General features: G+C 44.9%; 8 non-coding genes across 8 annotated transcripts; all 8 read left to right on the plus strand.

Moving 5' to 3' along the window:
• The first annotated feature begins 1,925 nt into the window (after positions 1–1,925).
• LOC130345149 (U2 spliceosomal RNA) lies at positions 1,926–2,116 on the plus strand. The gene has a single exon (XR_008883913.1). It is a non-coding gene; the product is annotated as a U2 spliceosomal RNA (small nuclear RNA).
• Positions 2,117–4,189: 2,073 nt separating this feature from the next.
• On the plus strand, positions 4,190–4,380 carry LOC130345150 (U2 spliceosomal RNA). The gene has a single exon (XR_008883914.1). It is a non-coding gene; the product is annotated as a U2 spliceosomal RNA (small nuclear RNA).
• Positions 4,381–6,468: 2,088 nt separating this feature from the next.
• LOC130345071 (U2 spliceosomal RNA) lies at positions 6,469–6,659 on the plus strand. Its single transcript, XR_008883845.1, has one exon. It is a non-coding gene; the product is annotated as a U2 spliceosomal RNA (small nuclear RNA).
• Positions 6,660–8,747: 2,088 nt separating this feature from the next.
• Positions 8,748–8,938, plus strand: LOC130345072 (U2 spliceosomal RNA). The gene has a single exon (XR_008883846.1). It is a non-coding gene; the product is annotated as a U2 spliceosomal RNA (small nuclear RNA).
• Positions 8,939–11,037: 2,099 nt separating this feature from the next.
• On the plus strand, positions 11,038–11,228 carry LOC130345073 (U2 spliceosomal RNA). Its single transcript, XR_008883847.1, has one exon. It is a non-coding gene; the product is annotated as a U2 spliceosomal RNA (small nuclear RNA).
• Positions 11,229–13,319: 2,091 nt separating this feature from the next.
• Positions 13,320–13,510, plus strand: LOC130345074 (U2 spliceosomal RNA). Its single transcript, XR_008883848.1, has one exon. It is a non-coding gene; the product is annotated as a U2 spliceosomal RNA (small nuclear RNA).
• Positions 13,511–20,428: 6,918 nt separating this feature from the next.
• On the plus strand, positions 20,429–20,620 carry LOC130345093 (U2 spliceosomal RNA). The gene has a single exon (XR_008883865.1). It is a non-coding gene; the product is annotated as a U2 spliceosomal RNA (small nuclear RNA).
• Positions 20,621–22,695: 2,075 nt separating this feature from the next.
• Positions 22,696–22,886, plus strand: LOC130345075 (U2 spliceosomal RNA). The gene has a single exon (XR_008883849.1). It is a non-coding gene; the product is annotated as a U2 spliceosomal RNA (small nuclear RNA).
• The last annotated feature ends 304 nt before the right edge of the window (positions 22,887–23,190 follow it).

The following is a 23,190-nucleotide window of genomic DNA, read 5'->3' on the forward strand; positions in this document are numbered from 1 at the left end:
AGGCACAGGACTTCTGCTGCTGCTGACTAAATGGCCTCCTTAATTGGATCATTTGAGTAGCCAGCACACCTGTGCAGGTAGGGCATGACATGATAGGCAGCTGCCTTGATAGCGGGTGGGTGCTGAATGTTCCTAATTGACAAAATAAGATTAATGCTTATGAAGAAATATAAAATCTCATCCCTTCCCCAATATCGCGCCACACCCCTACCCCTTAATTCCCTGGTTGAACTTGATGGACATATGTCTTTTTTCGACCGTACTAACTATGTAACTATGTAACATAACATGGGGGGGGGGGGGGGGGTCTCCTGGCTGTTCACACAGGTGTGTCATTGCTGTACATTGACCATGCATTGCTTCTGTGGTATTGCAAAGGCAAAGACAAATGCTTCCAGCCATCCATTGCACTAATGGATTGGTCATCAGCTGGCTGTCTATGTCCCGCATCAATATAGACCAAAGTACAGAGGGTTAGGCTATGCTATTGTGCACCTACCTGATGCATCAGAAGGTGCGAGGCCCTTGCTAAATTCTGTGCACAGACTTTGAGATCTATACTTTAGACTGTATCTAAACCTGCTCCAACATGGACTGACATTCTGGCCTACTTTCAGCCGATGCGACTTGTCTGTCGCTGAACAGTCGCTTTTTATGTATTCAGCACCTATGTATAATGTTGTAAAAATGCTCTAGAAGCTAAAGTCGCAGAAATGTCACACATATTTGGCCTGCAACTTTCTGTGCGACAAATTCAGACAGGAAAAATCAGTATAAATCCTTAGAAAATTATCCCCCAGTGTCTCCATCTGCTGGCGGTATTGAATAAGCATTGCTGCACTGATGGGGTATGCATTAGACGAAAAAAAAGAAGAAAAAGAAGAATAATACGCCCAGAAAAGAGGCGAAAAGGAGAAAAACGTAAAAAAACGTGAAAAAAAAGTAAGAGGAAGAGAAGGGAAAAAAAGGTGGAAATGGGTTTAAAAGTGATTTCGGCGGAGAAATATATATATATATATATATATATATATATATATATATATATATATACGCGCACACACACACATATATATATAAACGTATTCTCCGTTGAGATATTGCAGCCGCTGCTGTGTCCAGGCCCAGGAGCCTTAGCACTGTGCTGTGATGTCACTCAATACCACTGACATCACTAGGTGTAAACAACATCTCTCCTTTGCTGTGTATGTGACTATGGAGCTGTTTGGTGATGTCGTCTATTATGGCCTTCATAGAAGCAACAGGAGATTGTTGCATCCATCTAGAACCCTCAGAACTACAGTGCTATGATGTCACTCACTTCCACAGGCCTTGCAGAGTGTAAACAACAACAACCCAGCTTTGTTGTGTATGTAACCATAGGGATTTGTGATGTCACCTAGAACCTTCACAGCAGCGACAGCTTTATGAGGAGCATCAGCACTGCTCTGCCTGAGCAGAACCATCACCGCCATAGGTTGTCAAATAACCCGGATTTAACCCACACAGGTAAGTCCAATGGGGTGCAGGCATGTCCTCTATGCTTACAGCTTCCCGTGGGTGTTGGTTTGATACCGTTTGGGGACAGCCAAGGAGGCATCTGCAGGCAACAAAGGTAGGTGTGTGCTTGTGTGTGTGTTTCCTATGCAGATCCTAAGCCCAGTGTCACATGCAAGTAGGAGGAGTAAGAAGGGTTCCTGGCAAATCCGGGTTATGGATTGCATTTAAAAAGGCCCCGTGGGAGTGCAATGGGCCCCTGTCTTGCTGCTTAGCAATAATGGTATGGGTTTAGGTTCTGCTGTGTGTACTGGTGGTTGACTGCCCCCCAGCCCAGAGTGTGCATGGAAAATTGTCTGGCAGCCTCCCTGACAGCAAGCAGTGATAGTGCCCATGAAGGGGACCTTGTTGGGCCCGCCCCTTTCACGGTTATCGCTTCTCGGCCTTTTGGCTAAGATCAAGTGTAGTATCTGTTCTTATCAGTTTAATATCTGATACGTCCCCTATCTGGGGACCATATATTAAATGGATTTTTGAGAACGGGGGCCGATTTCGAAGCTTGCTTCCGTCGCCCTATGCATTGACCCGATATGGCAGTATCTTCGGGTACAGTGCACCACCCCCTTACAGGGTTAAAAAGAAAGATTCCTACTTTCATTGCTACCTGCTTGCTGGCTAGCCAGCTAGCCAGCCCTGTGGGCCTTGCTGCTGCAGCCAAAAAACAAAAGGTGGTGCTGCTGCTGCTGCTTCTGCTGCTTCTGCTTGTGTCTGGCCGCTGTTGGAGCGTCCAGGCACAGGACTTCTGCTGCTGCTGACTAAATGGCCTCCTTAATTGGATCATTTGAGTAGCCAGCACACCTGTGCAGGTAGGGCATGACATGATAGGCAGCTGCCTTGATAGCGGGTGGGTGCTGAATGTTCCTAATTGACAAAATAAGATTAATACTTATGAAGAAATATAAAATCTCATCCCTTCCCCAATATCGCGCCACACCCCTACCCCTTAATTCCCTGGTTGAACTTGATGGACATATGTCTTTTTTCGACCGTACTAACTATGTAACTATGTAACATAACATGGGGGGGGGGGGTCTCCTGGCTGTTCACACAGGTGTGTCATTGCTGTACATTGACCATGCATTGCTTCTGTGGTATTGCAAAGGCAAAGACAAATGCTTCCAGCCATCCATTGCACTAATGGATTGGTCATCAGCTGGCTGTCTATGTCCCGCATCAATATAGACCAAAGTACAGAGGGTTAGGCTATGCTATTGTGCACCTACCTGATGCATCAGAAGGTGCGAGGCCCTTGCTAAATTCTGTGCACAGACTTTGAGATCTATACTTTAGACTGTATCTAAACCTGCTCCAACATGGACTGACATTCTGGCCTACTTTCAGCCGATGCGACTTGTCTGTCGCTGAACAGTCGCTTTTTATGTATTCAGCACCTATGTATAATGTTGTAAAAATGCTCTAGAAGCTAAAGTCGCAGAAATGTCACACATATTTGGCCTGCAACTTTCTGTGCGACAAATTCAGACAGGAAAAATCAGTATAAATCCTTAGAAAATTATCCCCCAGTGTCTCCATCTGCTGGCGGTATTGAATAAGCATTGCTGCACTGATGGGGTATGCATTAGACGAAAAAAAAGAAGAAAAAGAAGAATAATACGCCCAGAAAAGAGGCGAAAAGGAGAAAAACGTAAAAAAACGTGAAAAAAAAGTAAGAGGAAGAGAAGGGAAAAAAAGGTGGAAATGGGTTTAAAAGTGATTTCGGCGGAGAAATATATATATATATATATATATATATATATATATACGCGCACACACACACATATATATAAACGTATTCTCCGTTGAGATATTGCAGCCGCTGCTGTGTCCAGGCCCAGGAGCCTTAGCACTGTGCTGTGATGTCACTCAATACCACTGACATCACTAGGTGTAAACAACATCTCTCCTTTGCTGTGTATGTGACTATGGAGCTGTTTGGTGATGTCGTCTATTATGGCCTTCATAGAAGCAACAGGAGATTGTTGCATCCATCTAGAACCCTCAGAACTACAGTGCTATGATGTCACTCACTTCCACAGGCCTTGCAGAGTGTAAACAACAACAACCCAGCTTTGTTGTGTATGTAACCATAGGGATTTGTGATGTCACCTAGAACCTTCACAGCAGCGACAGCTTTATGAGGAGCATCAGCACTGCTCTGCCTGAGCAGAACCATCACCGCCATAGGTTGTCAAATAACCCGGATTTAACCCACACAGGTAAGTCCAATGGGGTGCAGGCATGTCCTCTATGCTTACAGCTTCCCGTGGGTGTTGGTTTGATACCGTTTGGGGACAGCCAAGGAGGCATCTGCAGGCAACAAAGGTAGGTGTGTGCTTGTGTGTGTGTTTCCTATGCAGATCCTAAGCCCAGTGTCACATGCAAGTAGGAGGAGTAAGAAGGGTTCCTGGCAAATCCGGGTTATGGATTGCATTTAAAAAGGCCCCGTGGGAGTGCAATGGGCCCCTGTCTTGCTGCTTAGCAATAATGGTATGGGTTTAGGTTCTGCTGTGTGTACTGGTGGTTGACTGCCCCCCAGCCCAGAGTGTGCATGGAAAATTGTCTGGCAGCCTCCCTGACAGCAAGCAGTGATAGTGCCCATGAAGGGGACCTTGTTGGGCCCGCCCCTTTCACGGTTATCGCTTCTCGGCCTTTTGGCTAAGATCAAGTGTAGTATCTGTTCTTATCAGTTTAATATCTGATACGTCCCCTATCTGGGGACCATATATTAAATGGATTTTTGAGAACGGGGGCCGATTTCGAAGCTTGCTTCCGTCGCCCTATGCATTGACCCGATATGGCAGTATCTTCGGGTACAGTGCACCACCCCCTTACAGGGTTAAAAAGAAAGATTCCTACTTTCATTGCTACCTGCTTGCTGGCTAGCCAGCTAGCCAGCCCTGTGGGCCTTGCTGCTGCAGCCAAAAAACAAAAGGTGGTGCTGCTGCTGCTGCTTCTGCTGCTTCTGCTTGTGTCTGGCCGCTGTTGGAGCGTCCAGGCACAGGACTTCTGCTGCTGCTGACTAAATGGCCTCCTTAATTGGATCATTTGAGTAGCCAGCACACCTGTGCAGGTAGGGCATGACATGATAGGCAGCTGCCTTGATAGCGGGTGGGTGCTGAATGTTCCTAATTGACAAAATAAGATTAATGCTTATGAAGAAATATAAAATCTCATCCCTTCCCCAATATCGCGCCACACCCCTACCCCTTAATTCCCTGGTTGAACTTGATGGACATATGTCTTTTTTCGACCGTACTAACTATGTAACTATGTAACATAACATGGGGGGGGGGGGGGGGGTCTCCTGGCTGTTCACACAGGTGTGTCATTGCTGTACATTGACCATGCATTGCTTCTGTGGTATTGCAAAGGCAAAGACAAATGCTTCCAGCCATCCATTGCACTAATGGATTGGTCATCAGCTGGCTGTCTATGTCCCGCATCAATATAGACCAAAGTACAGAGGGTTAGGCTATGCTATTGTGCACCTACCTGATGCATCAGAAGGTGCGAGGCCCTTGCTAAATTCTGTGCACAGACTTTGAGATCTATACTTTAGACTGTATCTAAACCTGCTCCAACATGGACTGACATTCTGGCCTACTTTCAGCCGATGCGACTTGTCTGTCGCTGAACAGTCGCTTTTTATGTATTCAGCACCTATGTATAATGTTGTAAAAATGCTCTAGAAGCTAAAGTCGCAGAAATGTCACACATATTTGGCCTGCAACTTTCTGTGCGACAAATTCAGACAGGAAAAATCAGTATAAATCCTTAGAAAATTATCCCCCAGTGTCTCCATCTGCTGGCGGTATTGAATAAGCATTGCTGCACTGATGGGGTATGCATTAGACGAAAAAAAAGAAGAAAAAGAAGAATAATACGCCCAGAAAAGAGGCGAAAAGGAGAAAAACGTAAAAAAACGTGAAAAAAAAGTAAGAGGAAGAGAAGGGAAAAAAAGGTGGAAATGGGTTTAAAAGTGATTTCGGCGGAGAAATATATATATATATATATATATATATATATATATATATATATATACGCGCACACACACACATATATATAAACGTATTCTCCGTTGAGATATTGCAGCCGCTGCTGTGTCCAGGCCCAGGAGCCTTAGCACTGTGCTGTGATGTCACTCAATACCACTGACATCACTAGGTGTAAACAACATCTCTCCTTTGCTGTGTATGTGACTATGGAGCTGTTTGGTGATGTCGTCTATTATGGCCTTCATAGAAGCAACAGGAGATTGTTGCATCCATCTAGAACCCTCAGAACTACAGTGCTATGATGTCACTCACTTCCACAGGCCTTGCAGAGTGTAAACAACAACAACCCAGCTTTGTTGTGTATGTAACCATAGGGATTTGTGATGTCACCTAGAACCTTCACAGCAGCGACAGCTTTATGAGGAGCATCAGCACTGCTCTGCCTGAGCAGAACCATCACCGCCATAGGTTGTCAAATAACCCGGATTTAACCCACACAGGTAAGTCCAATGGGGTGCAGGCATGTCCTCTATGCTTACAGCTTCCCGTGGGTGTTGGTTTGATACCGTTTGGGGACAGCCAAGGAGGCATCTGCAGGCAACAAAGGTAGGTGTGTGCTTGTGTGTGTGTTTCCTATGCAGATCCTAAGCCCAGTGTCACATGCAAGTAGGAGGAGTAAGAAGGGTTCCTGGCAAATCCGGGTTATGGATTGCATTTAAAAAGGCCCCGTGGGAGTGCAATGGGCCCCTGTCTTGCTGCTTAGCAATAATGGTATGGGTTTAGGTTCTGCTGTGTGTACTGGTGGTTGACTGCCCCCCAGCCCAGAGTGTGCATGGAAAATTGTCTGGCAGCCTCCCTGACAGCAAGCAGTGATAGTGCCCATGAAGGGGACCTTGTTGGGCCCGCCCCTTTCACGGTTATCGCTTCTCGGCCTTTTGGCTAAGATCAAGTGTAGTATCTGTTCTTATCAGTTTAATATCTGATACGTCCCCTATCTGGGGACCATATATTAAATGGATTTTTGAGAACGGGGGCCGATTTCGAAGCTTGCTTCCGTCGCCCTATGCATTGACCCGATATGGCAGTATCTTCGGGTACAGTGCACCACCCCCTTACAGGGTTAAAAAGAAAGATTCCTACTTTCATTGCTACCTGCTTGCTGGCTAGCCAGCTAGCCAGCCCTGTGGGCCTTGCTGCTGCAGCCAAAAAACAAAAGGTGGTGCTGCTGCTGCTGCTTCTGCTGCTTCTGCTTGTGTCTGGCCGCTGTTGGAGCGTCCAGGCACAGGACTTCTGCTGCTGCTGACTAAATGGCCTCCTTAATTGGATCATTTGAGTAGCCAGCACACCTGTGCAGGTAGGGCATGACATGATAGGCAGCTGCCTTGATAGCGGGTGGGTGCTGAATGTTCCTAATTGACAAAATAAGATTAATGCTTATGAAGAAATATAAAATCTCATCCCTTCCCCAATATCGCGCCACACCCCTACCCCTTAATTCCCTGGTTGAACTTGATGGACATATGTCTTTTTTCGACCGTACTAACTATGTAACTATGTAACATAACATGGGGGGGGGGGGGGGGGTCTCCTGGCTGTTCACACAGGTGTGTCATTGCTGTACATTGACCATGCATTGCTTCTGTGGTATTGCAAAGGCAAAGACAAATGCTTCCAGCCATCCATTGCACTAATGGATTGGTCATCAGCTGGCTGTCTATGTCCCGCATCAATATAGACCAAAGTACAGAGGGTTAGGCTATGCTATTGTGCACCTACCTGATGCATCAGAAGGTGCGAGGCCCTTGCTAAATTCTGTGCACAGACTTTGAGATCTATACTTTAGACTGTATCTAAACCTGCTCCAACATGGACTGACATTCTGGCCTACTTTCAGCCGATGCGACTTGTCTGTCGCTGAACAGTCGCTTTTTATGTATTCAGCACCTATGTATAATGTTGTAAAAATGCTCTAGAAGCTAAAGTCGCAGAAATGTCACACATATTTGGCCTGCAACTTTCTGTGCGACAAATTCAGACAGGAAAAATCAGTATAAATCCTTAGAAAATTATCCCCCAGTGTCTCCATCTGCTGGCGGTATTGAATAAGCATTGCTGCACTGATGGGGTATGCATTAGACGAAAAAAAAGAAGAAAAAGAAGAATAATACGCCCAGAAAAGAGGCGAAAAGGAGAAAAACGTAAAAAAACGTGAAAAAAAAGTAAGAGGAAGAGAAGGGAAAAAAAGGTGGAAATGGGTTTAAAAGTGATTTCGGCGGAGAAATATATATATATATATATATATATATATATATATATATATATATACGCGCACACACACACATATATATAAACGTATTCTCCGTTGAGATATTGCAGCCGCTGCTGTGTCCAGGCCCAGGAGCCTTAGCACTGTGCTGTGATGTCACTCAATACCACTGACATCACTAGGTGTAAACAACATCTCTCCTTTGCTGTGTATGTGACTATGGAGCTGTTTGGTGATGTCGTCTATTATGGCCTTCATAGAAGCAACAGGAGATTGTTGCATCCATCTAGAACCCTCAGAACTACAGTGCTATGATGTCACTCACTTCCACAGGCCTTGCAGAGTGTAAACAACAACAACCCAGCTTTGTTGTGTATGTAACCATAGGGATTTGTGATGTCACCTAGAACCTTCACAGCAGCGACAGCTTTATGAGGAGCATCAGCACTGCTCTGCCTGAGCAGAACCATCACCGCCATAGGTTGTCAAATAACCCGGATTTAACCCACACAGGTAAGTCCAATGGGGTGCAGGCATGTCCTCTATGCTTACAGCTTCCCGTGGGTGTTGGTTTGATACCGTTTGGGGACAGCCAAGGAGGCATCTGCAGGCAACAAAGGTAGGTGTGTGCTTGTGTGTGTGTTTCCTATGCAGATCCTAAGCCCAGTGTCACATGCAAGTAGGAGGAGTAAGAAGGGTTCCTGGCAAATCCGGGTTATGGATTGCATTTAAAAAGGCCCCGTGGGAGTGCAATGGGCCCCTGTCTTGCTGCTTAGCAATAATGGTATGGGTTTAGGTTCTGCTGTGTGTACTGGTGGTTGACTGCCCCCCAGCCCAGAGTGTGCATGGAAAATTGTCTGGCAGCCTCCCTGACAGCAAGCAGTGATAGTGCCCATGAAGGGGACCTTGTTGGGCCCGCCCCTTTCACGGTTATCGCTTCTCGGCCTTTTGGCTAAGATCAAGTGTAGTATCTGTTCTTATCAGTTTAATATCTGATACGTCCCCTATCTGGGGACCATATATTAAATGGATTTTTGAGAACGGGGGCCGATTTCGAAGCTTGCTTCCGTCGCCCTATGCATTGACCCGATATGGCAGTATCTTCGGGTACAGTGCACCACCCCCTTACAGGGTTAAAAAGAAAGATTCCTACTTTCATTGCTACCTGCTTGCTGGCTAGCCAGCTAGCCAGCCCTGTGGGCCTTGCTGCTGCAGCCAAAAAACAAAAGGTGGTGCTGCTGCTGCTGCTTCTGCTGCTTCTGCTTGTGTCTGGCCGCTGTTGGAGCGTCCAGGCACAGGACTTCTGCTGCTGCTGACTAAATGGCCTCCTTAATTGGATCATTTGAGTAGCCAGCACACCTGTGCAGGTAGGGCATGACATGATAGGCAGCTGCCTTGATAGCGGGTGGGTGCTGAATGTTCCTAATTGACAAAATAAGATTAATGCTTATGAAGAAATATAAAATCTCATCCCTTCCCCAATATCGCGCCACACCCCTACCCCTTAATTCCCTGGTTGAACTTGATGGACATATGTCTTTTTTCGACCGTACTAACTATGTAACTATGTAACATAACATGGGGGGGGGGGGGGGGTCTCCTGGCTGTTCACACAGGTGTGTCATTGCTGTACATTGACCATGCATTGCTTCTGTGGTATTGCAAAGGCAAAGACAAATGCTTCCAGCCATCCATTGCACTAATGGATTGGTCATCAGCTGGCTGTCTATGTCCCGCATCAATATAGACCAAAGTACAGAGGGTTAGGCTATGCTATTGTGCACCTACCTGATGCATCAGAAGGTGCGAGGCCCTTGCTAAATTCTGTGCACAGACTTTGAGATCTATACTTTAGACTGTATCTAAACCTGCTCCAACATGGACTGACATTCTGGCCTACTTTCAGCCGATGCGACTTGTCTGTCGCTGAACAGTCGCTTTTTATGTATTCAGCACCTATGTATAATGTTGTAAAAATGCTCTAGAAGCTAAAGTCGCAGAAATGTCACACATATTTGGCCTGCAACTTTCTGTGCGACAAATTCAGACAGGAAAAATCAGTATAAATCCTTAGAAAATTATCCCCCAGTGTCTCCATCTGCTGGCGGTATTGAATAAGCATTGCTGCACTGATGGGGTATGCATTAGACGAAAAAAAAGAAGAAAAAGAAGAATAATACGCCCAGAAAAGAGGCGAAAAGGAGAAAAACGTAAAAAAACGTGAAAAAAAAGTAAGAGGAAGAGAAGGGAAAAAAAGGTGGAAATGGGTTTAAAAGTGATTTCGGCGGAGAAATATATATATATATATATATATATATATATATATATATATATATATATATATATATACGCGCACACACACACATATATATAAACGTATTCTCCGTTGAGATATTGCAGCCGCTGCTGTGTCCAGGCCCAGGAGCCTTAGCACTGTGCTGTGATGTCACTCAATACCACTGACATCACTAGGTGTAAACAACATCTCTCCTTTGCTGTGTATGTGACTATGGAGCTGTTTGGTGATGTCGTCTATTATGGCCTTCATAGAAGCAACAGGAGATTGTTGCATCCATCTAGAACCCTCAGAACTACAGTGCTATGATGTCACTCACTTCCACAGGCCTTGCAGAGTGTAAACAACAACAACCCAGCTTTGTTGTGTATGTAACCATAGGGATTTGTGATGTCACCTAGAACCTTCACAGCAGCGACAGCTTTATGAGGAGCATCAGCACTGCTCTGCCTGAGCAGAACCATCACCGCCATAGGTTGTCAAATAACCCGGATTTAACCCACACAGGTAAGTCCAATGGGGTGCAGGCATGTCCTCTATGCTTACAGCTTCCCGTGGGTGTTGGTTTGATACCGTTTGGGGACAGCCAAGGAGGCATCTGCAGGCAACAAAGGTAGGTGTGTGCTTGTGTGTGTGTTTCCTATGCAGATCCTAAGCCCAGTGTCACATGCAAGTAGGAGGAGTAAGAAGGGTTCCTGGCAAATCCGGGTTATGGATTGCATTTAAAAAGGCCCCGTGGGAGTGCAATGGGCCCCTGTCTTGCTGCTTAGCAATAATGGTATGGGTTTAGGTTCTGCTGTGTGTACTGGTGGTTGACTGCCCCCCAGCCCAGAGTGTGCATGGAAAATTGTCTGGCAGCCTCCCTGACAGCAAGCAGTGATAGTGCCCATGAAGGGGACCTTGTTGGGCCCGCCCCTTTCACGGTTATCGCTTCTCGGCCTTTTGGCTAAGATCAAGTGTAGTATCTGTTCTTATCAGTTTAATATCTGATACGTCCCCTATCTGGGGACCATATATTAAATGGATTTTTGAGAACGGGGGCCGATTTCGAAGCTTGCTTCCGTCGCCCTATGCATTGACCCGATATGGCAGTATCTTCGGGTACAGTGCACCACCCCCTTACAGGGTTAAAAAGAAAGATTCCTACTTTCATTGCTACCTGCTTGCTGGCTAGCCAGCTAGCCAGCCCTGTGGGCCTTGCTGCTGCAGCCAAAAAACAAAAGGTGGTGCTGCTGCTGCTGCTTCTGCTGCTTCTGCTTGTGTCTGGCCGCTGTTGGAGCGTCCAGGCACAGGACTTCTGCTGCTGCTGACTAAATGGCCTCCTTAATTGGATCATTTGAGTAGCCAGCACACCTGTGCAGGTAGGGCATGACATGATAGGCAGCTGCCTTGATAGCGGGTGGGTGCTGAATGTTCCTAATTGACAAAATAAGATTAATGCTTATGAAGAAATATAAAATCTCATCCCTTCCCCAATATCGCGCCACACCCCTACCCCTTAATTCCCTGGTTGAACTTGATGGACATATGTCTTTTTTCGACCGTACTAACTATGTAACTATGTAACATAACATGGGGGGGGGGGGGGGGGGGGTCTCCTGGCTGTTCACACAGGTGTGTCATTGCTGTACATTGACCATGCATTGCTTCTGTGGTATTGCAAAGGCAAAGACAAATGCTTCCAGCCATCCATTGCACTAATGGATTGGTCATCAGCTGGCTGTCTATGTCCCGCATCAATATAGACCAAAGTACAGAGGGTTAGGCTATGCTATTGTGCACCTACCTGATGCATCAGAAGGTGCGAGGCCCTTGCTAAATTCTGTGCACAGACTTTGAGATCTATACTTTAGACTGTATCTAAACCTGCTCCAACATGGACTGACATTCTGGCCTACTTTCAGCCGATGCGACTTGTCTGTCGCTGAACAGTCGCTTTTTATGTATTCAGCACCTATGTATAATGTTGTAAAAATGCTCTAGAAGCTAAAGTCGCAGAAATGTCACACATATTTGGCCTGCAACTTTCTGTGCGACAAATTCAGACAGGAAAAATCAGTATAAATCCTTAGAAAATTATCCCCCAGTGTCTCCATCTGCTGGCGGTATTGAATAAGCATTGCTGCACTGATGGGGTATGCATTAGACGAAAAAAAAGAAGAAAAAGAAGAATAATACGCCCAGAAAAGAGGCGAAAAGGAGAAAAACGTAAAAAAACGTGAAAAAAAAGTAAGAGGAAGAGAAGGGAAAAAAAGGTGGAAATGGGTTTAAAAGTGATTTCGGCGGAGAAATATATATATATATATATATATATATATATATATATATATATATACGCGCACACACACACATATATATAAACGTATTCTCCGTTGAGATATTGCAGCCGCTGCTGTGTCCAGGCCCAGGAGCCTTAGCACTGTGCTGTGATGTCACTCAATACCACTGACATCACTAGGTGTAAACAACATCTCTCCTTTGCTGTGTATGTGACTATGGAGCTGTTTGGTGATGTCGTCTATTATGGCCTTCATAGAAGCAACAGGAGATTGTTGCATCCATCTAGAACCCTCAGAACTACAGTGCTATGATGTCACTCACTTCCACAGGCCTTGCAGAGTGTAAACAACAACAACCCAGCTTTGTTGTGTATGTAACCATAGGGATTTGTGATGTCACCTAGAACCTTCACAGCAGCGACAGCTTTATGAGGAGCATCAGCACTGCTCTGCCTGAGCAGAACCATCACCGCCATAGGTTGTCAAATAACCCGGATTTAACCCACACAGGTAAGTCCAATGGGGTGCAGGCATGTCCTCTATGCTTACAGCTTCCCGTGGGTGTTGGTTTGATACCGTTTGGGGACAGCCAAGGAGGCATCTGCAGGCAACAAAGGTAGGTGTGTGCTTGTGTGTGTGTTTCCTATGCAGATCCTAAGCCCAGTGTCACATGCAAGTAGGAGGAGTAAGAAGGGTTCCTGGCAAATCCGGGTTATGGATTGCATTTAAAAAGGCCCCGTGGGAGTGCAATGGGCCCCTGTCTTGCTGCTTAGCAATAATGGTATGGGTTTAGGTTCTGCTGTGTGTACTGGTGGTTGACTGCCCCCCAGCCCAGAGTGTGCATGGAAAATTGTCTGGCAGCCTCCCTGACAGCAAGCAGTGATAGTGCCCATGAAGGGGACCTTGTTGGGCCCGCCCCTTTCACGGTTATCGCTTCTCGGCCTTTTGGCTAAGATCAAGTGTAGTATCTGTTCTTATCAGTTTAATATCTGATACGTCCCCTATCTGGGGACCATATATTAAATGGATTTTTGAGAACGGGGGCCGATTTCGAAGCTTGCTTCCGTCGCCCTATGCATTGACCCGATATGGCAGTATCTTCGGGTACAGTGCACCACCCCCTTACAGGGTTAAAAAGAAAGATTCCTACTTTCATTGCTACCTGCTTGCTGGCTAGCCAGCTAGCCAGCCCTGTGGGCCTTGCTGCTGCAGCCAAAAAACAAAAGGTGGTGCTGCTGCTGCTGCTTCTGCTGCTTCTGCTTGTGTCTGGCCGCTGTTGGAGCGTCCAGGCACAGGACTTCTGCTGCTGCTGACTAAATGGCCTCCTTAATTGGATCATTTGAGTAGCCAGCACACCTGTGCAGGTAGGGCATGACATGATAGGCAGCTGCCTTGATAGCGGGTGGGTGCTGAATGTTCCTAATTGACAAAATAAGATTAATGCTTATGAAGAAATATAAAATCTCATCCCTTCCCCAATATCGCGCCACACCCCTACCCCTTAATTCCCTGGTTGAACTTGATGGACATATGTCTTTTTTCGACCGTACTAACTATGTAACTATGTAACATAACATGGGGGGGGGGGGGGGGGGGGGTCTCCTGGCTGTTCACACAGGTGTGTCATTGCTGTACATTGACCATGCATTGCTTCTGTGGTATTGCAAAGGCAAAGACAAATGCTTCCAGCCATCCATTGCACTAATGGATTGGTCATCAGCTGGCTGTCTATGTCCCGCATCAATATAGACCAAAGTACAGAGGGTTAGGCTATGCTATTGTGCACCTACCTGATGCATCAGAAGGTGCGAGGCCCTTGCTAAATTCTGTGCACAGACTTTGAGATCTATACTTTAGACTGTATCTAAACCTGCTCCAACATGGACTGACATTCTGGCCTACTTTCAGCCGATGCGACTTGTCTGTCGCTGAACAGTCGCTTTTTATGTATTCAGCACCTATGTATAATGTTGTAAAAATGCTCTAGAAGCTAAAGTCGCAGAAATGTCACACATATTTGGCCTGCAACTTTCTGTGCGACAAATTCAGACAGGAAAAATCAGTATAAATCCTTAGAAAATTATCCCCCAGTGTCTCCATCTGCTGGCGGTATTGAATAAGCATTGCTGCACTGATGGGGTATGCATTAGACGAAAAAAAAGAAGAAAAAGAAGAATAATACGCCCAGAAAAGAGGCGAAAAGGAGAAAAACGTAAAAAAACGTGAAAAAAAAGTAAGAGGAAGAGAAGGGAAAAAAAGGTGGAAATGGGTTTAAAAGTGATTTCGGCGGAGAAATATATATATATATATATATATATATATATATACGCGCACACACACACATATATATAAACGTATTCTCCGTTGAGATATTGCAGCCGCTGCTGTGTCCAGGCCCAGGAGCCTTAGCACTGTGCTGTGATGTCACTCAATACCACTGACATCACTAGGTGTAAACAACATCTCTCCTTTGCTGTGTATGTGACTATGGAGCTGTTTGGTGATGTCGTCTATTATGGCCTTCATAGAAGCAACAGGAGATTGTTGCATCCATCTAGAACCCTCAGAACTACAGTGCTATGATGTCACTCACTTCCACAGGCCTTGCAGAGTGTAAACAACAACAACCCAGCTTTGTTGTGTATGTAACCATAGGGATTTGTGATGTCACCTAGAACCTTCACAGCAGCGACAGCTTTATGAGGAGCATCAGCACTGCTCTGCCTGAGCAGAACCATCACCGCCATAGGTTGTCAAATAACCCGGATTTAACCCACACAGGTAAGTCCAATGGGGTGCAGGCATGTCCTCTATGCTTACAGCTTCCCGTGGGTGTTGGTTTGATACCGTTTGGGGACAGCCAAGGAGGCATCTGCAGGCAACAAAGGTAGGTGTGTGCTTGTGTGTGTGTTTCCTATGCAGATCCTAAGCCCAGTGTCACATGCAAGTAGGAGGAGTAAGAAGGGTTCCTGGCAAATCCGGGTTATGGATTGCATTTAAAAAGGCCCCGTGGGAGTGCAATGGGCCCCTGTCTTGCTGCTTAGCAATAATGGTATGGGTTTAGGTTCTGCTGTGTGTACTGGTGGTTGACTGCCCCCCAGCCCAGAGTGTGCATGGAAAATTGTCTGGCAGCCTCCCTGACAGCAAGCAGTGATAGTGCCCATGAAGGGGACCTTGTTGGGCCCGCCCCTTTCACGGTTATCGCTTCTCGGCCTTTTGGCTAAGATCAAGTGCAGTTTGCTCTGGTCTGGCCAGAGGGTGCGATCTCTGGGTTTACCCAGTTTGCCGGAGGAAGATTTTTTTCACTGTGGTCCTGTACCGACAGATTATCATCTGGAAGAATGGCTGGAGTAAAGAATACTATCCGCATGGAGGTGGATCCTGCAAGTTCCAAGAACAACATGGTTTATCTGGTGAGAGACATCATTATGGAGAAGATTGGAGTGGACAAGGCTGAAATCTTCAGTGTTAATGAGTCTCCCCGCAGGGGCTCCTATGAGGTAACCTTTGTGGATGAGGGCAGGTGTTTGCATGTGTATGAATACTTAAGGAATCTCAGCAATGAGCCCTTGCTGGTTGGGGTGAAGATTACTCCACTGTTTGGTCTGCAGGAAAAAACTGTGATAGTGCATGTGCATAATCCTTACACAGATGTGGAAATTATTAAGAACTTTTTGCCCAAGTACTGTGACTATGTGAAGGGTGGAGAGAAACAGACGAATGTACTGGGGATTTTTAACTGCAATTATAAGTTTGTGGTTAAATTAAAAGTAGACCCTACTTGTGTTGGGGGTTTTAAACACCCCCCTGCCAGTTTTTCCATTGCAGGTTATAGGGGGTACCTGTCCTATGCTGGTCAGCCTTCCTACTGCAGGAATTGTTTTTCCTTTGGACATTTAAAGGAGAACTGTGTGCAAGGACAAATGTGCAGGAACTGTTATTCTGCTGGCCACCATGCTGGAAGTTGTCCTAAAGCCAGGAAATGTGACTTATGTCGGGAGGAAGGTCATGTTTATAAGGACTGCCCTGGGGTGAGAAGTCCTTTATTCAGTAGTGTGGTGAGAGAGGGGGAAATAGTGAGGAGATTGGCCCCTCTGAAGACCATTGCAGCTCCTCAGAAGCCCCCTGATGTTCAGGCTGCAGTCTCTGATGCCTTCAGACAGTTGGAGGAAGTTATTGAGGGAGTGCAGAGTCCTAGTCACTCTGTGGAGTCTGTTCACCCCTCTGACCCTGTTCACATTGAGCCATTTCCATCCTCAGGTGAGACTGATTTGTGTAACAGGGAGGGTGGTGGGAAACATAATGCAGAGGATGAAAATTATGATGGCTTTCAACTGGTGCATGGAGGGAAGTCTGCCAAGAAAAGAAGAGGTGAGAAGGGTGCGGACTCGCGCCCGGAAACCAGCAACTTTTATGAAGTCCTGGAGACGGATGTTATGGAGGCTACTGAGAGTGGTGAATAACTATGCTGGGACTTGATTTGCTAGTTAGTAGCAGGTGGCTGATGCACCTGTGTAGCTCATGCAGGGTTAAACCTTGTTCTTTGTAGCTTTAGGCTATGGGTTTTGTTGTATGTTCTCAAAATGTGAGAGTGTTTAAAAATAAGGCTAGGAGAGCTGCTATTTTAAGTTTTTTAGCTCAGGAAAATGCTGCAATTTTTTGTTTGCAGGAGTGTGGTATTGATCTCACCATAAGTCAGGATGAATGGGTGTATGGTCGGTGTGTGTGGTCTGGGAGTGTTTTGAATAAGAATGATGGTGTGGGGATCTTGATTAAATCACCTGACATTGCTGTGGAAAGCTATGTGGTAATTGAACCTGGCAGGTGTATTTCTGCTGTATTAAGTTATAAAAATGTGAAATTTCGTTTGATTAATGTTTATGCTCCTGCATATAAAAATGAAAGAAAAAATTTGTTTGATAAGTTAAAGTTTTATGTTCAGGGCAAGATGCCTGTTATTTTAGTTGGAGATATGAATGTTGATTTAACAAAAAAAGCTTTTGATGTATCTGGTAGAAAATTATTTGAGTTAGTCTCTGATTTTAGGTTAAGGGATATCCAAGAGTTATGTAATATTAATCCTAATTTATGTACATATCATGCAGATAGAGGTAATTTTCACTCTAAGTTAGATTATTGTTTTTTGTCTGAGAGTTTGAATGCTTTAAGTTACAGACAGAGGTCTGTTTGTTATTCGGACCATGATTCCTTGCTGTGTGAGATTGATGTGGGTCAGAGTGCTGTGTATGGGAGAGGTTTGTGGAAAATGAATATTAAACATTTAGATAGTGTGGATGTGAGAGATCAGTATGAATGTATGTATAAGAAGTGGTGTGGAAAGAAAGGTGAGTTTGATAACATTATTTTGTGGTGGGAATGGGTTAAAAAGAAAACAAAGTCCTTTTTTAAGTCCTTTGGATACAAAGTCGCTGCTCTTAAGAGGGAGCAATATGTGAAGTTGAATGCGCGTTTGTCCTATTTGTGTAGGTTGAGAGATTGTGGAGTGGATGTTCAGGATGATATTGTGAGCACTAAGAGGGAGATTAATAATTTTGTGTTGGAAAAGGGTAGGAGTATCATGTATAGGGCCAAGTTAGATAAATTGGAACATGATGAGAAATGTTCACGTTATTTTTTCAAAAAAGTTTTTTCTAAAAAACCTGTTATTGATATGATTGTGAGAGAGGATGGTAGGGAAGTGACTGGTGATGGTGTGAGTGAGGAAATTGCATGCTTTTATGAGGAGCTGTATGGAGAGAAGTGGAGAGATGAGAATTTGGAGAGTGAGGTATTGAGTGTGTTGGATGGGAAGCTTGGAGAAGCTGAGCAGGCTTTTGTTATGCGTAAGATTTCAAGTGAAGAAGTATGGGATGTAGTGCAGAAAATGTCAGCGAATAAGACTCCAGGGGAAGATGGTTTGCCTGTGGAATTTTATCGTTTTTTGTGGAATGTGGTGGGTAAGGATGTTGTTGCAGTGTGTCAGTTTATGTGGGAGAATATGGAAATTGCGGAGAGTATGCGTGGTGGTGTGGTAGTATTAATTCCAAAAAAAGGGAATTTAAAAAATTTAAAGAATTGGCGTCCAATTACGTTACTTAACTGCGATTATAAGATTTATGCAAAAATTATTGCTAATCGAATGAGGGATGTTGTTGAATGTGTGGTTGGTTATGATCAGTTTTGTGCTGTGCCTGGACGTCGTATACATGAGAGTTTGTGTCTGTTGAGAGATTGTTTGTGGGATTGTAAGAGTAGAAAACAAAATGCTTATTTGTTGTCACTTGATTTTGAAAAGGCGTATGATAGGTTGTCTCATAATTTTTTGTTCAGGGTATTGTTGCGAATGGGGTTTCCGAGTGATTTTGTGTGGAGAGTTAGGAGTTTGTATGATAGAATATATAGTAGGATGCTCGTTAATGGATGTGTGGGGAGAAGAGTGAATGTTTTTTCAGGAGTAAGGCAGGGGTGCCCGCTCTCGCCAGTAGCGTTTATATGCGCGATTGAGCCTCTGTTATGTCTGATTAGGAGGGATAAGATAGTGAGAGGTGTTCATATTCCTGGTAGCAATGGTAGGGAATTTAAAGTGAATGCTTATATGGATGATGTATGTGTCCTGTGTGATTCTGAGTGTGCTGTGAGGAGAGTGAGGCTTTTGGTTTCAATTTTCTGTGGTGCGTCTGCTTTTAAAGTGAATTGGTTAAAGAGCGAATGTAAATGCTTTGGTGAAGGTGGGTTAAGTAGTGATGTTGGGGTGAATGTAGTGGAGGGGGCTATTAAAGTATTGGGGATTAAGTTTAGTAAGGACTTGGATGGAAAGGAGAGTTGGGATGATGCAAAAAAGAAGGTAGAGATGCGTTTGAATTTTTGGAGTATGAGAAGTCTTTCTTTTATTGGAAAAATTGTGGTTATTAAAAGTGTTGTTTTACCAATTTTTCTGTATGTTGCTATGATTTTTCCTCCGCAGTATATGTGTTTAAGGAGTCTGAATCGGGTTTTGTTTGTCTTTTTCTGGGGGTCTAAAGTAGAAAGATTAAGGAGAGAAGTGGTGATTAAAAATTGGCGGAAGGGTGGGATGAGTTTTCCAAATCTGGAGGTTTATTTTGGAGTGAATATTTTAGTTTTCATACTGGTCATTATTGAAGGAGATAAGAAGATGTCTTGTATGACTAAGTTTCTTGCTGGAAGACTGTTTGTTAGGCTGAAGTGGTGTAAGAGGGATCTGAGTAGGCCTGTTGCTTTTGAGGTTCCTAAGTGGTATGAGTGGGTTGTGAGGTTTTTGGAGAAATTTGAGTTGATAGAAGAAGAGATGAGTGTGTTGAAGAATAAACGTTTGGTGATGAGAATGATTGAGAGTAAAGAGGTTGTATGTAATATTAATTCTGTGAGGGGAGCGGATGTGGAGAAAGTTTGGAAGAAAGTAAGGATGGATGGTATGTCTAATAAGCAAAAGGAGATTGTGTGGCAAAGTCTACATGGTGTGTTGCCTGTGAGAGAGTTTCAGAAAGCAAGGGGTTTGGTGAGATGTGATGTGTGTCCTAGAGTGGGTTGTAATGGTTTTGAAAGTGTTATTCATCTCTTTTGGAATTGTAAGTATGCTCGTGAGGTTGTTAGAAGGCTTGGTCCTTTATGCAAGGAATTGACAGGTATGGAGTTTTTGTCTTTTGAGATGATGATGTTTGGGCTTTGTGTAAGTGGAGGTCAGAATGTAAGAGTGTTGTGGTTATTGTTGTCGTGTATTAAGGAAGTCTTGTGGGATGTGAGGAATGTTTATGTGTTTTTGAGGAAAGAAGTGAGTGTTAATAATAGTGTGCGAATGGTGTTAGGCAAACTGTATTTGTGTTATTTGTGGGATTCTAAGAGGGGTGGGATTGATGCGGAAGGCATTTGGAAATCGAAAAAATGGATTCATCTTGTTGATTTATCTTGATTGTTTTTTTTTGTCTGTTTGATTGATAAATAAAGTTTCCCAATGATGAGAGGGTTGTGTGTTACAGAAAGTTTGTAATGCCAGTTTGAAAGTATTGCTTGGAGTACTTTCATCCCCTACCTGAGGGATTTAAAAAAAAAAAAAAAAAAATCTGTTCTTATCAGTTTAATATCTGATACGTCCCCTATCTGGGGACCATATATTAAATGGATTTTTGAGAACGGGGGCCGATTTCGAAGCTTGCTTCCGTCGCCCTATGCATTGACCCGATATGGCAGTATCTTCGGGTACAGTGCACCACCCCCTTACAGGGTTAAAAAGAAAGATTCCTACTTTCATTGCTACCTGCTTGCTGGCTAGCCAGCTAGCCAGCCCTGTGGGCCTTGCTGCTGCAGCCAAAAAACAAAAGGTGGTGCTGCTGCTGCTGCTTCTGCTGCTTCTGCTTGTGTCTGGCCGCTGTTGGAGCGTCCAGGCACAGGACTTCTGCTGCTGCTGACTAAATGGCCTCCTTAATTGGATCATTTGAGTAGCCAGCACACCTGTGCAGGTAGGGCATGACATGATAGGCAGCTGCCTTGATAGCGGGTGGGTGCTGAATGTTCCTAATTGACAAAATAAGATTAATGCTTATGAAGAAATATAAAATCTCATCCCTTCCCCAATATCGCGCCACACCCCTACCCCTTAATTCCCTGGTTGAACTTGATGGACATATGTCTTTTTTCGACCGTACTAACTATGTAACTATGTAACATAACATGGGGGGGGGGGGGGGGTCTCCTGGCTGTTCACACAGGTGTGTCATTGCTGTACATTGACCATGCATTGCTTCTGTGGTATTGCAAAGGCAAAGACAAATGCTTCCAGCCATCCATTGCACTAATGGATTGGTCATCAGCTGGCTGTCTATGTCCCGCATCAATATAGACCAAAGTACAGAGGGTTAGGCTATGCTATTGTGCACCTACCTGATGCATCAGAAGGTGCGAGGCCCTTGCTAAATTCTGTGCACAGACTTTGAGATCTATACTTTAGACTGTATCTAAACCTGCTCCAACATGGACTGACATTCTGGCCTACTTTCAGCCGATGCGACTTGTCTGTCGCTGAACAGTCGCTTTTTATGTATTCAGCACCTATGTATAATGTTGTAAAAATGCTCTAGAAGCTAAAGTCGCAGAAATGTCACACATATTTGGCCTGCAACTTTCTGTGCGACAAATTCAGACAGGAAAAATCAGTATAAATCCTTAGAAAATTATCCCCCAGTGTCTCCATCTGCTGGCGGTATTGAATAAGCATTGCTGCACTGATGGGGTATGCATTAGACGAAAAAAAAGAAGAAAAAGAAGAATAATACGCCCAGAAAAGAGGCGAAAAGGAGAAAAACGTAAAAAAACGTGAAAAAAAAGTAAGAGGAAGAGAAGGGAAAAAAAGGTGGAAATGGGTTTAAAAGTGATTTCGGCGGAGAAATATATATATATATATATATATATATATATATACGCGCACACACACACATATATATAAACGTATTCTCCGTTGAGATATTGCAGCCGCTGCTGTGTCCAGGCCCAGGAGCCTTAGCACTGTGCTGTGATGTCACTCAATACCACTGACATCACTAGGTGTAAACAACATCTCTCCTTTGCTGTGTATGTGACTATGGAGCTGTTTGGTGATGTCGTCTATTATGGCCTTCATAGAAGCAACAGGAGATTGTTGCATCCATCTAGAACCCTCAGAACTACAGTGCTATGATGTCACTCACTTCCACAGGCCTTGCAGAGTGTAAACAACAACAACCCAGCTTTGTTGTGTATGTAACCATAGGGATTTGTGATGTCACCTAGAACCTTCACAGCAGCGACAGCTTTATGAGGAGCATCAGCACTGCTCTGCCTGAGCAGAACCATCACCGCCATAGGTTGTCAAATAACCCGGATTTAACCCACACAGGTAAGTCCAATGGGGTGCAGGCATGTCCTCTATGCTTACAGCTTCCCGTGGGTGTTGGTTTGATACCGTTTGGGGACAGCCAAGGAGGCATCTGCAGGCAACAAAGGTAGGTGTGTGCTTGTGTGTGTGTTTCCTATGCAGATCCTAAGCCCAGTGTCACATGCAAGTAGGAGGAGTAAGAAGGGTTCCTGGCAAATCCGGGTTATGGATTGCATTTAAAAAGGCCCCGTGGGAGTGCAATGGGCCCCTGTCTTGCTGCTTAGCAATAATGGTATGGGTTTAGGTTCTGCTGTGTGTACTGGTGGTTGACTGCCCCCCAGCCCAGAGTGTGCATGGAAAATTGTCTGGCAGCCTCCCTGACAGCAAGCAGTGATAGTGCCCATGAAGGGGACCTTGTTGGGCCCGCCCCTTTCACGGTTATCGCTTCTCGGCCTTTTGGCTAAGATCAAGTGTAGTATCTGTTCTTATCAGTTTAATATCTGATACGTCCCCTATCTGGGGACCATATATTAAATGGATTTTTGAGAACGGGGGCCGATTTCGAAGCTTGCTTCCGTCGCCCTATGCATTGACCCGATATGGCAGTATCTTCGGGTACAGTGCACCACCCCCTTACAGGGTTAAAAAGAAAGATTCCTACTTTCATTGCTACCTGCTTGCTGGCTAGCCAGCTAGCCAGCCCTGTGGGCCTTGCTGCTGCAGCCAAAAAACAAAAGGTGGTGCTGCTGCTGCTGCTTCTGCTGCTTCTGCTTGTGTCTGGCCGCTGTTGGAGCGTCCAGGCACAGGACTTCTGCTGCTGCTGACTAAATGGCCTCCTTAATTGGATCATTTGAGTAGCCAGCACACCTGTGCAGGTAGGGCATGACATGATAGGCAGCTGCCTTGATAGCGGGTGGGTGCTGAATGTTCCTAAT

The sequence above is a fragment of the Hyla sarda genome, unplaced genomic scaffold (assembly GCF_029499605.1).
Source record: "Hyla sarda isolate aHylSar1 unplaced genomic scaffold, aHylSar1.hap1 scaffold_745, whole genome shotgun sequence".
Classification (NCBI taxonomy): domain Eukaryota; kingdom Metazoa; phylum Chordata; class Amphibia; order Anura; family Hylidae; genus Hyla; species Hyla sarda.